The sequence below is a fragment of the Brassica oleracea genome, chromosome C8, assembly GCF_000695525.1.
Source record: "Brassica oleracea var. oleracea cultivar TO1000 chromosome C8, BOL, whole genome shotgun sequence".
Taxonomy (NCBI): Eukaryota; Viridiplantae; Streptophyta; class Magnoliopsida; order Brassicales; family Brassicaceae; genus Brassica; species Brassica oleracea.
Genome location: NC_027755.1, coordinates 10,251,531 through 10,265,862, shown reverse-complemented (window position 1 = coordinate 10,265,862; position 14,332 = coordinate 10,251,531). Strand labels below are relative to the sequence as shown.

Sequence of the window (14,332 nt, the reverse complement as noted above, 5' to 3'; positions counted from 1 at the left end):
AAAAAAAAATGGGTATATACCGACGGACAATGGTCGTCGGAATATACCGACGGACATATATCCGTCGGAATTTACCGACAAACCACATTTCCGTCGGAATATACCGACGAACGTGGTTCGTCGGTATATTCCGACGAACGACGTCCGTCGGTAATTTCCGACGCCCAAAGTTCGTCGGAATAAACCGAGGAACACTCTACGTCGGAATTGTCCGACGAACGTTCTTCGTCGGTACGTAGTTTTCCGATGAACTCTGGTCTCGTGTATCCGCATCGTAATATCGTCGGAAGTTCGTCAGAATGACGTTTCTCGGTATTCGTCAGAAAGTCGTCGGAAGTTCTGACGAAATTCCGACGAATTTTTTTTTTCCGACGAAACGATACCGACAGACGGGTTCGTCGGAAATTCGTCGGAATCGGTCTATTCCGACGAATTTCCGACGATTTCGGCCATCAGAATCCCCCTGTTTTCTTGTAGTGATTGAATCCGAACGGATATATGAATGCTCATCCCCAGAAAAAACTATATAACAAATCTGTTAGTAAAACATACAATAAATAATCTAATAAACTATTTCACTCCGCGCATAGCGCGGATTACTATCTAGTTTGATTGTATTTTAGGTTCAAAGAATCACTGAACAGAAATAAATGAGAATCAAAGAGCAAAGGAAGCAAGCGCAAAGACAACAAGTATCAATGAGAGTGCGATAAAATTGTCAAGTGCATATAATTGTAACATCCCGAGTTGTGATATGTGGGAAAGTCTTAAGAGAATGATTTGGCTACCTATATCACCAAAGTTGACTTACCTTTTCCGGAGCACATCCTGTAAAAACTCCAGAGTTAAATGTGCTTGAACTGGAGTAGTGGAAGGATGGGTGACCTATCGGGAAGTGATTCGCGACAGCGTGCGAGTGAGGCCAAAGCATGGGAAAAGGTCGGATCAATATGATATGACAAACGAAACCAAATTCAACAAACAGAACGCAAGAATCAGATACTACAACGCAATACACACACCCAGAGATGCTCAAGTGATTTTTATACTACCACAACGCAATACATTCACCCAGAGATGCTCAAGTGATTTGTTTGCATGCAACACGTTGTTCTTCATTAATCGAACTTATGTATATGGGCTTTACTGGGCTTCAAAAAAATATGGAACTCGGTGGATGCTTTTTGGAAAGGGTTAATCTGCTTTTCCTCCGCCGCAAATAGTCTTCGTCTCCGCTGCATAACGAAAACGATAAGGTGAATGGAAACCCTAATTAACATCAGTGGGATCGAATTTGTGTATTAGAACGAACCGAGAAGAAATCGGTTGATGTTTGTTCCTATGTCTAAGGCAAAATCTTAAGAAAGCTTGACTCTATTATATTGCATTTTCATGTTGAAGTCTTGACTATAGTTTTTATTAGGAACCGATCACTTGTGTATGAACGTTGCTGTTTAGTTTATTATCTCTTTCGACCAATCTATGTTGGTGTTTTATACAGTTTGAATATTTTCTTGGTTGACCGAGTTTATTTTGAATGGGTGAGTCACAACTTGTTCACTCAAATGGTGAATGACAATGCGTTTCACAGAGATGGCATTTCCTCATACTATCTTGTTAGTTTAAGTTTATCTCGTTAAGGTAGATAAGTTTGTGTTCAACTGAATCTTAATTTAGTTCACTAAAAAACAGCAACTAGTGTATCCTCTCTCTAGTTATATTTTTTTTTTCATAACACTGATTTTATTAGTATTAGGACGAGTTTACAAAGTCTCGATATAGATGTTCAGTTACAAAATACGGTATATAATTATGAAAACAGAAAGAGCTATTACTAGCTCAGTCAGCTAGGACAGATGGGGATCAGCTCAACTCAGCTGAATTGAGTGTTCAAGTCTTGGGCAGTTGGGCCGGGTCCGGACAGTGGCCGGGCCATGTGGGTTCGTGTGTGACGATGGGCTGGTGGGCTCTTGGGATTGAGCCAGGAGCATGGGCAATCCGTGTCGGCTAGTTTTGGACATGTACAGGAGTGGTTTGACAGTTCCAGGACGTCTGGTAACTGCCATAGGCGAATGGGTGTGATCTGGACCATTGATTGAATCAATGGCCAGAAATGATACCGAAAGGGTGCAACCTTTGGAAAGGTAACTGCCCCTTCTCCTATATAAGGCAGGCAAATCCGTGCCTTTGCAGCTTCCTCCTACATCCTGAAACACAAAGAAAATCAAAGAAAACACAGAGATTTGGTCGGATTCAACATCCAACCTCAAGAGTGGTTTGAAGGCCATAAAGAGGCAGTTTTGGGAGAGTTCAAAAGGGAATTTATGAACGACCCTTTGATGGGTTTTGATTCGTGTTATTAACACCCAAAGCATCCTCCAGGGCCTGAGAACACACGCAAATGGTCAGGGAAGAAGATAGGAGGCCGGATCCCACTTCCAATGGCTGAGACAGCCTTGAAGGCAGATGTGTGTGGAAAAGCAGTTCCATGGACAACAAAGAGGGAAGTGATGCACAACCCTTGGGTGGTGTTTGATCATGGATCAACACGTCCTAGGCTTCCTCTGTGTCTTGGAAACACACACAAATATCCAGGAGAGAAGGCAGAAGGCTGAACTTCACTCTCAATGGCATGAACAGCCTCAAAGGTGGATGCAGTGTAGAAAATGGTTTCATGGGAGTTCCATGGAAGGGATGATGGGTGCGACCCATGAATGGATCTTATCAATACTGGAAGTATATGATAAGGGATTGATAAAGGCGTGGCTTGGAGGATCATGGCCGTTCATGATAAAGAAGGCACATGATCTAGTCAGATCATGTATAAGGTAACCGATTTTATAATTACTTTCTAGTTCATGTTTCTGTCTCTTGTGGTGTGGTTAAGGCCAAGTATGGCACGCCTCTTGAAGACCATATGTGGTGATATAAACTAATGATCTAGGACCCTGAGGGAAGGGCTGATCTTAGTTGATCTAACTCATCCATGTGGGATGGAAGTTAGAAGCCACTCATTGGATAGTGATCCATGATGGATCATGGTGTGTGTTGGATCTGATCATGGTGTGAATCAATGATCCGACTCATGGAGGAGACACATGGGGGTCCTAGTACATGAGGAACCATGTGGAGAGCAAGGTCCAATTCGTTTGGAACCAGCAACAAGCTGTGGAAGTGAGTAAGGCCAGTACTAAGTGGCATGGACCACAAGTATGGGGCCGGGTGTGTTTACCCAAGGAAGGCCGTCTTTTATCTGGTCTTGGGCAAGGATGGACGACCTGATCCATAGGTGATGGATTAAGGTGTCTGATCTGATTGATCAAAGGATGCACCGGTTGTAAGAGCAAGATTGATCGGGTTCATTGGGACATGGTTCTTGGCCTGGGCATTTTACCCGGACCCGAAGACCCGAACCGGAACCGACCCGAAAATACAGGTTCGGGTCCGGGTCCGGGTCCATGCTAAGTACCTATTGGGTCTTTTTTTTTTGGACCCGCGGGTCTCGGTTCGGGTCCGGGTCCTACCCGAGACCCGTTCGGATACCCGCAAATAATTGTATATACTAGGTATATTTGGGTGATTGGGTATATTTTTAGTATTTCGGATTTTTTTTAAAGTTTCGGGTTTGGATTTTCGGGTATAATTGTAGGTTTTTGGTGAAATTTTAGATTTTTAGAAAATATAATTTGGGTATTCGGGTAAAATTCAGGTATGTTTTGGGTTTTCGGGTCTGATTTTGGATAAATTTTTGGGTATTTTTGCGGTTCTTCGGGAATTTTTAGAGTTTTCGGGTCCATTTTGGGTATTTCGGGTCTATTTCGGGTCCTAAATACCCGAACCGACCCGGATCCGAAATATACCCAAATTTTTTGGATATTTTACGGGTATTGAAGTTATAGACCCGAACCGACCCGGACTCGACAAGACCCGACCCGGAACCGACCCAAAAAGTTATAGGTACATATATGGGTCTAAATTGCTAGGACCCGAAGGACCCGGACCCGACAATACCCGACCCGAACCCGACCCGAAGACCCGGATGCCCAGGCCTACATGGTTCCATGGCCGGTTAGGTAAGTGTGAAGACTCAGCAGTTTTGAGTCATGTGGGGTGGTTGGTTGATTGACTTAGGATCTGATGGGCATTATTAGTCCATGAGAGGACTTTGCCCCAGGGGAGCATACGCTTAAGACTTGATAGCACTGAACCATGGTCTTGGCCGGGTCAGGGGTGATGTCTATGGCCTTGGCCGGACTGATCATGATCGGGATCCATATGATCTGGGTCGATTCATTGGATTCCGATTATGGGAATCTCTTAGTTGGGATATATCATGAATTTTCATGAATTTTAATTAATTTTTGGAGCACTTTTGGAAGTGGCCAGAAATATAGCTGAAGTCTTCCCAAAGGTACTTGGTCTGTGGGGATGGTTGGCTGAGTGACTAAGTACCAAAGGGAAGAGTTTATGCAGGTATAAGAGAGCTGTACAAGTAGACGGGGAGCTGGTCGAAGCTAACTCGCAGCTCTATCAGCTGGAAGAGTGTGATGGAACCTCAAGTGAAGTGGTTCAGCTCAGCTAGCTGGATGAGCTAGCTAAACAGCTAAGTCAGCTGGGACAATGAGCTAACAAGCTCCGTGGATGTGGCAAAGGTATGATCTAGCAATGTTGCATAGATCTAGATAGAATGGTTAGGAGAATGGAACTTCGGATATGTATGACTTGGAAAGGGTTCAGGATTGACCTTGGAGCTAGCTGGTAGTTGAGTATACTAACCATTAGCTGAGGTGATTCGACCAGACAAGTACTATATTGGTCTTAGACCAATGGTTAAGTAGATATTACTCCGCTGTGCATAAGTTGAAATGATCTAAGCTAGGGAATGACTAAGGTAGTCTTAAGCTAATATCTAAGTTAGCCCTCGCCTATGGGCGATAATATAGATAAAGGGTGAAATTTTGAGAGGTTCGGTCAGTGTATGGACCGAGCGACGTGAGGTATCGACCGCGGCTTAGGAAGCGGGGTCGGGGCCTTACAAGTTGGTATCAGAGCATGCTTGATTCTAGGACGGTTGGGTTGTGTTTGTTCACCCACACCTCCGGACAAGTGGATGCTGATGGGGTTAATCCGCCAGTTTTGTTGCCAACTCAGCTGGAGAAGGTTAACAATGGAGTTGGGATTGCCTATCATCCAGCTCGATCCTACTGAGGTTTGAGTGGGATGAGCTGAGCTGCAGCTTGAGCAAGAGCTGGAAAGGGGAAGCTGAATCCTTTCATGTTGGGAACCGGTCTGATCCGAACATTGTTGCAAACGATGAAAAGACTAACCGGTGGATCAGACAGCTGCTCTGGCAGCTAATGGTCGAATGGTGCCAGTAGCTGAGGTGGTCAAGATCGATCCACCAGCTAAGGCAGCTTGGAAGGTTGACTACCTTAGTGTTGCTTGAGCACATAGCTCAGATGAGAACTAAGCATTTCTCGGGTAGTATGGATCTTATTGAGGCAGATGAGTGGAGGAGCTGGTTGGTTCACAACTTCAGCTCAACTCACTGCTCAAAGATATTATGTTCCAAACCAAAATTATTTCCGAAAACTGAAACGACTATGTAACCTTAGCTGTGGGACCCAAGTGGGAGTTGAGGTCAGGTTGGTTTCATGCTTGTGAACGGAGAAGTTCCAAGATGAGCCGGCTCAGCCAAGATGCACTCTCCAAGGACAAGACCCTGAAAACAGAAAGGTTAGTTTATCTAGTTATTTGGGAGTAATAGACGGATTGGATGATGGACGCAATGCAAGATCTTTGTATGGACGACCTGGATAAGGGTAGTAACATGGACCAGGGAGTGGCTTAGGTTGAAAGAAACTGTAACGACTGTGACCCAATATGGGAAAGCCCATTTGTTTTTTTTAATTAAAACCCAAAATCCCCTTTTCATTTTATTTTGTCCCACATTGGAAGTTTAGTAAATCTTCCTCCATTCCCTTCTCCTATATAAGGAACTCTACCCTTTCTTTTAATTCTCATCAAGTCAAAGTATTTCTTTGCATGTGACGAGTTGTTGTTGAATTATCTGATGACCAGTCACTAGTGAATTTTTTCCGGTGGGATTTCCGGGTGAGCTTCCGGCGAGATTTTTGGGCGAGCTTCCGACGGGATTTCTTGACGAGCTTCCGACGAATTTTTCTAGTAAATTTGTCGCCTCCTTATATCTAGTTTAGGAAATAAGTTATTTTAGGAAAGTTACTATTTTAAGAAAGTTTCTATTTTAGGAAAGTTTCTATTTAGAGAAAGTTACTATTTTTAGAAAGGTTCCAGTTTAGGAAAGTTTCCATTTTTAGAAACTTTATTTCCTGAGACTCTGAGCCTAAGCTTGGAGCATTTTTGTGATTCATCTCCAATATTAGCTAAGGTGAGGGTCTTTTCTCGAGCTTCTCTTACACGACTTACAGCTTAGTACCACGAATAAGTATAATTTATTTCTAATGTGTTCCGTCTATGTGAAATCGAGTCTGTCATTGTTTGCTTAGTTTTAGGGTCTTTGCTTAACCGGAACTAGGGTGTTAGATGGTTCAACAATGCGTGTTCATTTATAATTGATAATATATATATATATATATAGTATATTGATGTGATTTGGATGAAAGCCGACCATGGGTGTATCGGCTGGAGACATTACATTGGGTGGGTGTTTGCCGAGGCACAGCATAGTCGACCTGTTGTGCCAAGGCGGGGAGGTCGATAAATCGTCTACGGGCGTGTGTTACCGAGCACATATTCGGTGGTGTTTTTGGCCTGTTAGTGGGCAGTTTGTTTGATCTCTGGGTACTTTAGGTACCGTGTTTGCAACGTGTTAGGATTAAATTATATTTATTCGGAGTGCTCTGTCCGGGTCCATGGACTTCGGGTTTAGTATCCCATACCTCACGGAGTAACTCCTCTGTTACTCACCCCTCTTTCTTCCCCATTTTAGGTGAGACAGATGAGTATATGATATTTGGACGGATTGGTGCTACTGGACTTTTTATTCGGATTTTTATTTGGGCTTTGGGTGAGTGTAATTGGGTATATGGACTTTTATTATAGGAGATATTGTGGTGGCTTGCTGTCATCCGGATTGGAGGTGACGGGTGTTATAGAAACGTGCAGCACTCTCTTGGAGGTTAGTTTTATTTCCCTGGTGGCCGTTCTAAATAAGTGAGCATATGCGGTGTTCATGTTGGTCTAAGGGAGACGCTACATGGCTAGTACATGAGTGGGCTTGTGATCAGATGGATCAGCTTGGACTCAGTGTAAGTCAAGGTAGGATTCCTTAAGATTGAGTGAATGGAATGGATCAATTCCAAGAGGAATTGGAAACACGATGTTAAGTATCTTAGTATGATGAGGATTGAAGTATACTATAAACACTTTTGTGAATGGTATGGGACGTTCACAGATGTGTGATGCTTTGGAGAATGGTATGGGACATTTTCCAAATGTGTGATCAAATCGAGATCCTACTCATCTAAGTACTTAATGATCGGTGGTGTAGAGACACACGCACTTTTCGATACAGGAGCTACACATAATCTTTTGAGTCCAGGAATGATCGAAAAGGGTTTGTTCCAGATGGGAACATGGGATTGTCTTGTCATAGTGAATGAAGCCGGTGAGCAGTGGATTCACTAGGGCTGGATAGAGACATCCTGGTATTGATCACAGTCAGGGTAATGCCTATGGATCTGATTGTTGTCCGCCTTGAGAATCACGAGGTGATAGGCATGGACTGGTTTGGACAGAATCGGGCCACCTTGGACTGTCACCGGGGCATGGTGCAGTTTGAGGGTGGGTGTGGACCCCCGATCAGGTTCCAAAGGTTGGAAAGAATCAGGCCACTCTCGACTGTCACAGAGGAAGGGTGCAGTTTGAAAGTGGGTGTGGACCCCCGATCAGGTTCCAAGGTATTCGTCCGACCTCGCCACTCTCGACTGTCACAGAGGAAGGGTGCAGTTTGAAAGTGGGTGTGGACCCCCGATCAGGTTCCAAAGGTTGGAAAGAATCAGGCCACTCTCGACTTGGAGATTGACCTAAGGTTGGAATAAGAATGATCAATTCCAGAAAGGGACAAGGATCACATGACGACCTATTCGGAGATGGGCCTATGGTCGGGTTGAAACAGTTGAGTCCCTGAGTGGACCAGGACCGGAATATGATCGAGTCCATGAAAGAACCAGGATCGAATTATGACAAAGTCCAGTAATGGACAGATGTCAAGTGTGTGGCGGTTTAGTCTTGTAGGGACTAAGATCGCAGTATGGCCAAGCTGGGAAAGACATTGGCTGGTTAAGGAATGATCCAGTAATTGGTGACTGGAATCATAAACCTTAGTGTCTGGGAAGGACTTAAGGAAAGAACAATCTGTTAGGACTCATGGTAGAGTGAGCAGCCTAAAGATTGGAACATGTTCGCTAGGATTTGGCTGGTGCATCGAGTGGCTTGGAGATTGGTTGAATCTACTAAGACTTGAGTATGCAGTATGTTCCTAGGGACTGAATTTGAACTAGTCGTGGACTAAGATCCGAAAAAGAATGAAGTCTAGAGTAGACGACATTCTAAAAAAAAAAAAAAAAAAGATATGGGCTTAGTGTCTACAAGGACCGCAACCTGGAGAGTTGGGTCAGTGACACAAGTCATGTCTTTGTATGGGTGCTGATGGACCACTTGATAAGATTTTGGGTTAAATATCTATCAAAGGGGGAGACTTGTTGTGTATATGATGACCAAGACGTGGTCAGTGAGAAGGAACAAGGTGGGAGATGCAACGAATTGGTTAGAAAGAACCAATCGAGCACCGAATGCAAAGAGTTCGGTTGGAACCTTTGGTCTTGAGACAGGACGTTAGCACCACTGGATTCGAGGACGAATCCATCACAAGTGGGGGAGACTTGTAGCATCCCCGATCCTAGATAGGATCGTCTGGATGGACCATGGTGTGAGGAGACGCACTAGCCAGGTCATACGACCTAAAGACAAGCGTGTCATGGTCCAAAACGGGGTTAAGGGAATCAGATAGCTGGAACTTAACCAAAATAAGGCAGAGGCAAGCTCAAAGAAGCTGGACAAGCGAGTCGGTAGCTGGACGAGGTCCGGGTGAAGCTCGATGAAGTGAATGATCAGAATGGTTTCATGGAAAAACTAAGTTTAGGCCAGAAAATAGACTAAGGGACTTAGAAGGATTGGAGAAGATAAAGGAAGCAAGCTAGCCGCAGTGTATAACAGTTGGGCGATGCGGTAAGCAAGCTCGACCAGCTAGGTGAAGTGTAGTGCAGCTCGGTGTAGCTCACTGAAGTGTAGGTCAGCTCCAGCAGCTGGACTACTAGCTCAGTCAGCTGGGATAGCTGGGGATCAGCTCAACTCATCTGAACTGAGTGTTCAAGACTTGGGCAGTTGGGCCGGGTCCGGACAGTGGCCGGGCCATGTGGGCGACCCGTGTGTGACGATGGGCTGGTGGGCTCTTGGGATTGAGTCCGGACAGTGGCCGGGCCATTTCCAGGAGTGGTTTGACAGTTCCAGGACGTCTGGTAACTACCATAGGCGAATGGGTGTGAGCTGGACCATTGATTGAATCAATTGCCAGAAATGATACCGAAAGGGTGCAACCTTTGGAAAGGTAACTGCCCCTTCTCCTATATAAAGCAGGCAAGTCCGTGCCTTTGCAGGCACGCCAAGGCTTTCTCCTACATTCTTAAACACAAAGAAAATCAGAGAAAATACAGAGAGTTGGTCGGATTCAACATTCAACCTCAAGAGTGGTTTGAAGGCCATAAAGAGGCAGTTTTGGGAGAGATCAATCGGGAAGTTATGAACGACCCTTTGATGGGTTTTGATTCGTGTTATTAACACCCAAAGCATCCTCCAGGGCCTGAGAACACACACAAATGGTCAGGGAAGAAGATAGGACGCCGGATCCCACTTCCAATGGCTGAGACAGCCTTGAAGGCAGATGTGTGTGGAAAAGCAGTTCCATGGGCAACAAAGAGGAAAGTGATGCACGACCCTTGGGTGGTGTTTGATCATGGATGAACACGTCCTAGGCTTCCTCTGTGTCTTGCGAACAAACGTAAATATCCAGGAGAGAAGGCAGAAGGCCGAACTTCACTCTCAATGGCATTAACAGCCTCAAAGGTGGATGCAGTGTAGAAAGTGGTTTCATGGGAGTTCCATGGAAGGGATGATGGGTGCGACCCATGAATGGATCTTATCAATACTGGAAGAATATGATAAGGGATTGATAAAGGCGTGGCTTGGAGGATCATGGCCATTCATGATAAAGAAGGCACATGATCTAGTCAGATCATGTCTAAGGTAACCGATTTTATAATTACTTTCTAGTTCATGTTTCTGTCTCTTGTGGTGTGGTTAAGGCCAAGTATGGCACGCCCCTTAAAGACCATATGTGGTGATATAAACTAAGGATCTAGGACCCTGAGAGAAGGGCTGATCTTAGTTGATCTAACTCATCCATAGGGGATGGAAGTTAGAAGCCACTCATTGGATAGTGATCCATGGTGGATCATGGTGTGTGTTGGATCTGATCATGGTGTGAATCAATGATCCGACTCGTGGGGGAGACACATGGGGGTCCTAGTACATGAGGAACCATGTGGAGAGCAAGATCCAATTCGTTTGGAACCAGCAACAAGCCGTGGAGGTGAGTAAGGCCAGTACTAGGTGGCATGGACCACAAGTATGGGGCCGGGTGTGTTTACCCAAGGAAGGCCGTGTGTTATCTGGTCTTGGGCAAGGATGGACGACCTCATAGGTGATGGATCAAGGTGTCTGATCTGATTGATCAAAGGATGCACCGGTTGTAAGAGCAAGATTGATCGGGTTCATTGGGACATGGTTCCATGGCCGGTTAGGTAAGTGTGAAGACTCATCAGTTCTGAGTCATGTGGGGTGATTGGTTGATTGGCTTAGGATCTGATGGGCATTATTAGTCCATGAGAGGACTTGGCTCCAGGGGATCCATGGCCTTGGCCGGACTGATCATGATCGGGATCCATATGATCTGGGTCGATTCATTGGATTCCGATTATGGGAATCTCTTAGTTGGGATTTATCATGAGTTTTCATGAATTTTAATTAATTTTTGGAGCACTTTTGGAAGTGGCCAGAAATATAGTTGAAGACTTCCCAAAGGTACTTGGTCTGTGGGGATGGTTGGCTGAGTGACTAAGTTCCAAAGGGCAGAGTTTATGCAGGTATAAGAGAGTTGTACGAGTAGACGGGGAGCTGGTCGAAGCTACCTCGCAGCTCTATCAGCTGGAAGAGAGTGATAGAACCTCAAGTGAAGTGGTTCAGCTCAGCTAGCTGGATGAGCTAGCTAAACAACTAAGTCATCTGGGACAATGAGCTAACAAGCTCCGTGGATGTGGCAAAGGTATGATCTAGCAATGTTGCATAGATCTAGATAGAATGGTTAGGGGAACGGAACCTCGGATTTGTATGACTTGGAAAGGGTTCAGGATTGACCTTGGAGCTAGCTGGTAGTTGAGTATACTAACCATTAGCTGAGGTAATTCGACCAGACAAGTATTAATATGGTCTTAGACCAATGGTTAAGTAGATATTACTCCGCTGTACATAAGTTGAAATGATCTAAGCTAGGGAATGACTAAGGTAGTCTTAAGCTAAGATCTAAGTTAGCCCTCGCCTATGGGCGATAATATAGATAAAGGGTTTGGTCAGTGTATGGACCGAGCGACGTGAGGTATCGACCGCGGCTTAGGCAGCCGGATCGGGGCCTTATAGGTTACCTCTATCTGAGTTTTGGTATAAAACAACATTTCACTCTTCTACACAGATCACACCTTTTGAAGCGGTTTATGGAAGACCTACACCATTACATCTTCCTTATATGCCAGGAGAATCAAAAGTTGATGATGTCGCCAAGTCATTACAGGAGAGGGAGGATATGATCTTCTTGTTGCAGTTCCACTTGCTAAGGGCTCAACACAGAATGAGGCAAAACGCTGATTTGCATCGCATAGAAAGAAGCTTTGAGATTGGTGACTATGTGTATGTAAAGCTTCAGCCTTATAGACAACAGTCTGCAGTCATCCGTTCCAATAATAAGCTTTCCCTGAAGTTCTTTGGTCCTTACATGATCATTGATCGATGCGGTGCTGTGGCTTACAAACTGGAACTTCCCCCTTCATCTTTGATTCATCCGGTCTTTCATGTATTTCAAAAAGGTGTTGGTGGGTATTGTTCAGACGACTACTCAGTTGCCTACGTTGCTCACAGATGTGTTACTCAAGCAACCTGAGAAAATCTTGGAGAGGAAGATGGTTAAAAGGCAAGGAAGGGCAGCTACTAAAGTTTTAGTCAAATGGATACACCAAGGTGAAGAGGAAGCTACTTGGGAGTTCCTCTATGACTTACAACGCCAGTCTCCAGCCTTTGAACCTTGTGGTCAAGGTTCTCTCAATGGGGAGGATTTGATATAGGAAAATGGAGTTGACACGTGGAGAGGAAATAGAAGATCGTACGAGACACATGTCAATCATCGTGTGGAGCAGTTAGAAGTTGTTACGCGGAAAAAGAGAAGAAAGAGAATATTGTTTGATTCATTCGAAAAGTGTGTGTTCATCATTTTCTTAGACTTTTATGAGTGTGTGTAATTCTCTTATCTTGCTCTAGAGTTGTTTCTACAAAGTATACTCTTGGCTTGATAGGATCAATTATTTGTTGTATAAACAATGGATCGGTTTGATTCTCTTCTATATCGAAGTACCAAATTTATTGTATCACATGTAGGCTATGAGCTGATAACCCACCAGCATCTCTCCCACAACAAACACGTCTGTCCATAAATTTCTCAGTCCCATTGATGTAATTACTAGGAAGTCTCCAACTCTGCACCAGACACCTTCTGAGCACTCGTAGTAGTCGTCATCAGTGTATTAAATACCACAAGCAGCGTGTAGCAGTAGTTGAAGATGTATTGCTGACTGGTTTAAGAAAGTAATACGGGAAGTAGTTCAGAAAGTACTACAAGAAGTGATTCATGACGTACTGTTGTAGATCCTAGGGTTTAGGGTTGGGCAATCACTTAAATACCAAAGGGCCGCCTTTTGTAGAAGACATGCACCCCTAGGATACTTTCCAGAGAGGTAGACAAGCTGTGTGTGGAGTCATCCCACCGGAGAGATCTGTATGATCTTGGTTGTCATGTTTTATGAAGATCACAATTGTTTGTAGACAGTGATGCTCCGGTGCTGCCGGATGGTAGTCAATGCATGCGAACTTGATACATATCTTCATAGTTCATCCATCTAGAAAAGAATGGTAGACATTGTAGTGTTGAATACCATAGTAATTGTAATTGCAACATGTTTTAGTGGATTTGTTTCTGGACTAGGTTCCGAGGATGTAGGGAAACCGAACCTCGATAAAAAAACTCTGTGTGTTCTTTAATTTATGCTCATACATATTCTATATGTACTCAAACACATAGATCTAGCCACAAATATGCACTTTTAGTAGTAGTTATAGCTCAAGTGCTTGAGCCATATGATGAAAGGAGGGATTTACTTCACATAGTTAGTACCCTCCGGCTATGAGAAACACGAGTGTAGTAATGGATGCCAACATTGTGGCTTGCTTGATGTTCATTAGCAGAGCACCGAACGCTAAGCCTAGACCTTGAGCAACGAGGACAGAATAGAGAACAACCAGTAGTGAGAGGATAAACGTTGTGTGGTTGGGTTTGAGCCCACCCAACCAGTAAATTATGAACACAAAAGCAATTGGAAGGGAGAGTTCATGTGGATATGCCTTGAATCTGGATGTTACATCTAGGCGATGGATGTTACATCACGTACATCATACCGACTTGGTTGCATCAAGAGTGTTGCATCAAGTTATTATGGATGTTACATCTGATGGTGGGCTTTGGCCCATGAGTCCATAAAGTTTAGGGTTTTAGATACGGGATGCTACTATATATATCTTGTATTCGAAGTAACTCTAAACTTGCACTTTGTAAGCTCAATATCGCCTCCAATAATAAGATCTCTCTTTGCCCGTGGATGTAGCCCTATGGGTGAACCACGTTAAATATATGTGTCGTAGTTACATCGCTTTTATTCATCTGTTTCCGCATCTGTTCCTTCTCACGTCCGTTACAATAAACTGGTATCAGAGCTCGGGGTTTGTGATCTGGTGAGAAGATGTCTAGAATAATCGTGAAGATCGACAAGTTTGATGGGAGAAATAGCTTCAGTTTTTGGCAGATGAAGATGCAGGCGTTGCTGAAGCAACAAGGCATCTGGGGACCATTGTCAGA

General features: G+C 44.2%; 1 pseudogene; it reads right to left on the bottom strand.

Annotated features, from left to right (window-relative positions):
• Window positions 1-13,523: 13,523 nt before the first annotated feature.
• Window positions 13,524-14,332, bottom strand: part of LOC106308620 — a 6,085-nt pseudogene continuing 5,276 nt past the window's right edge.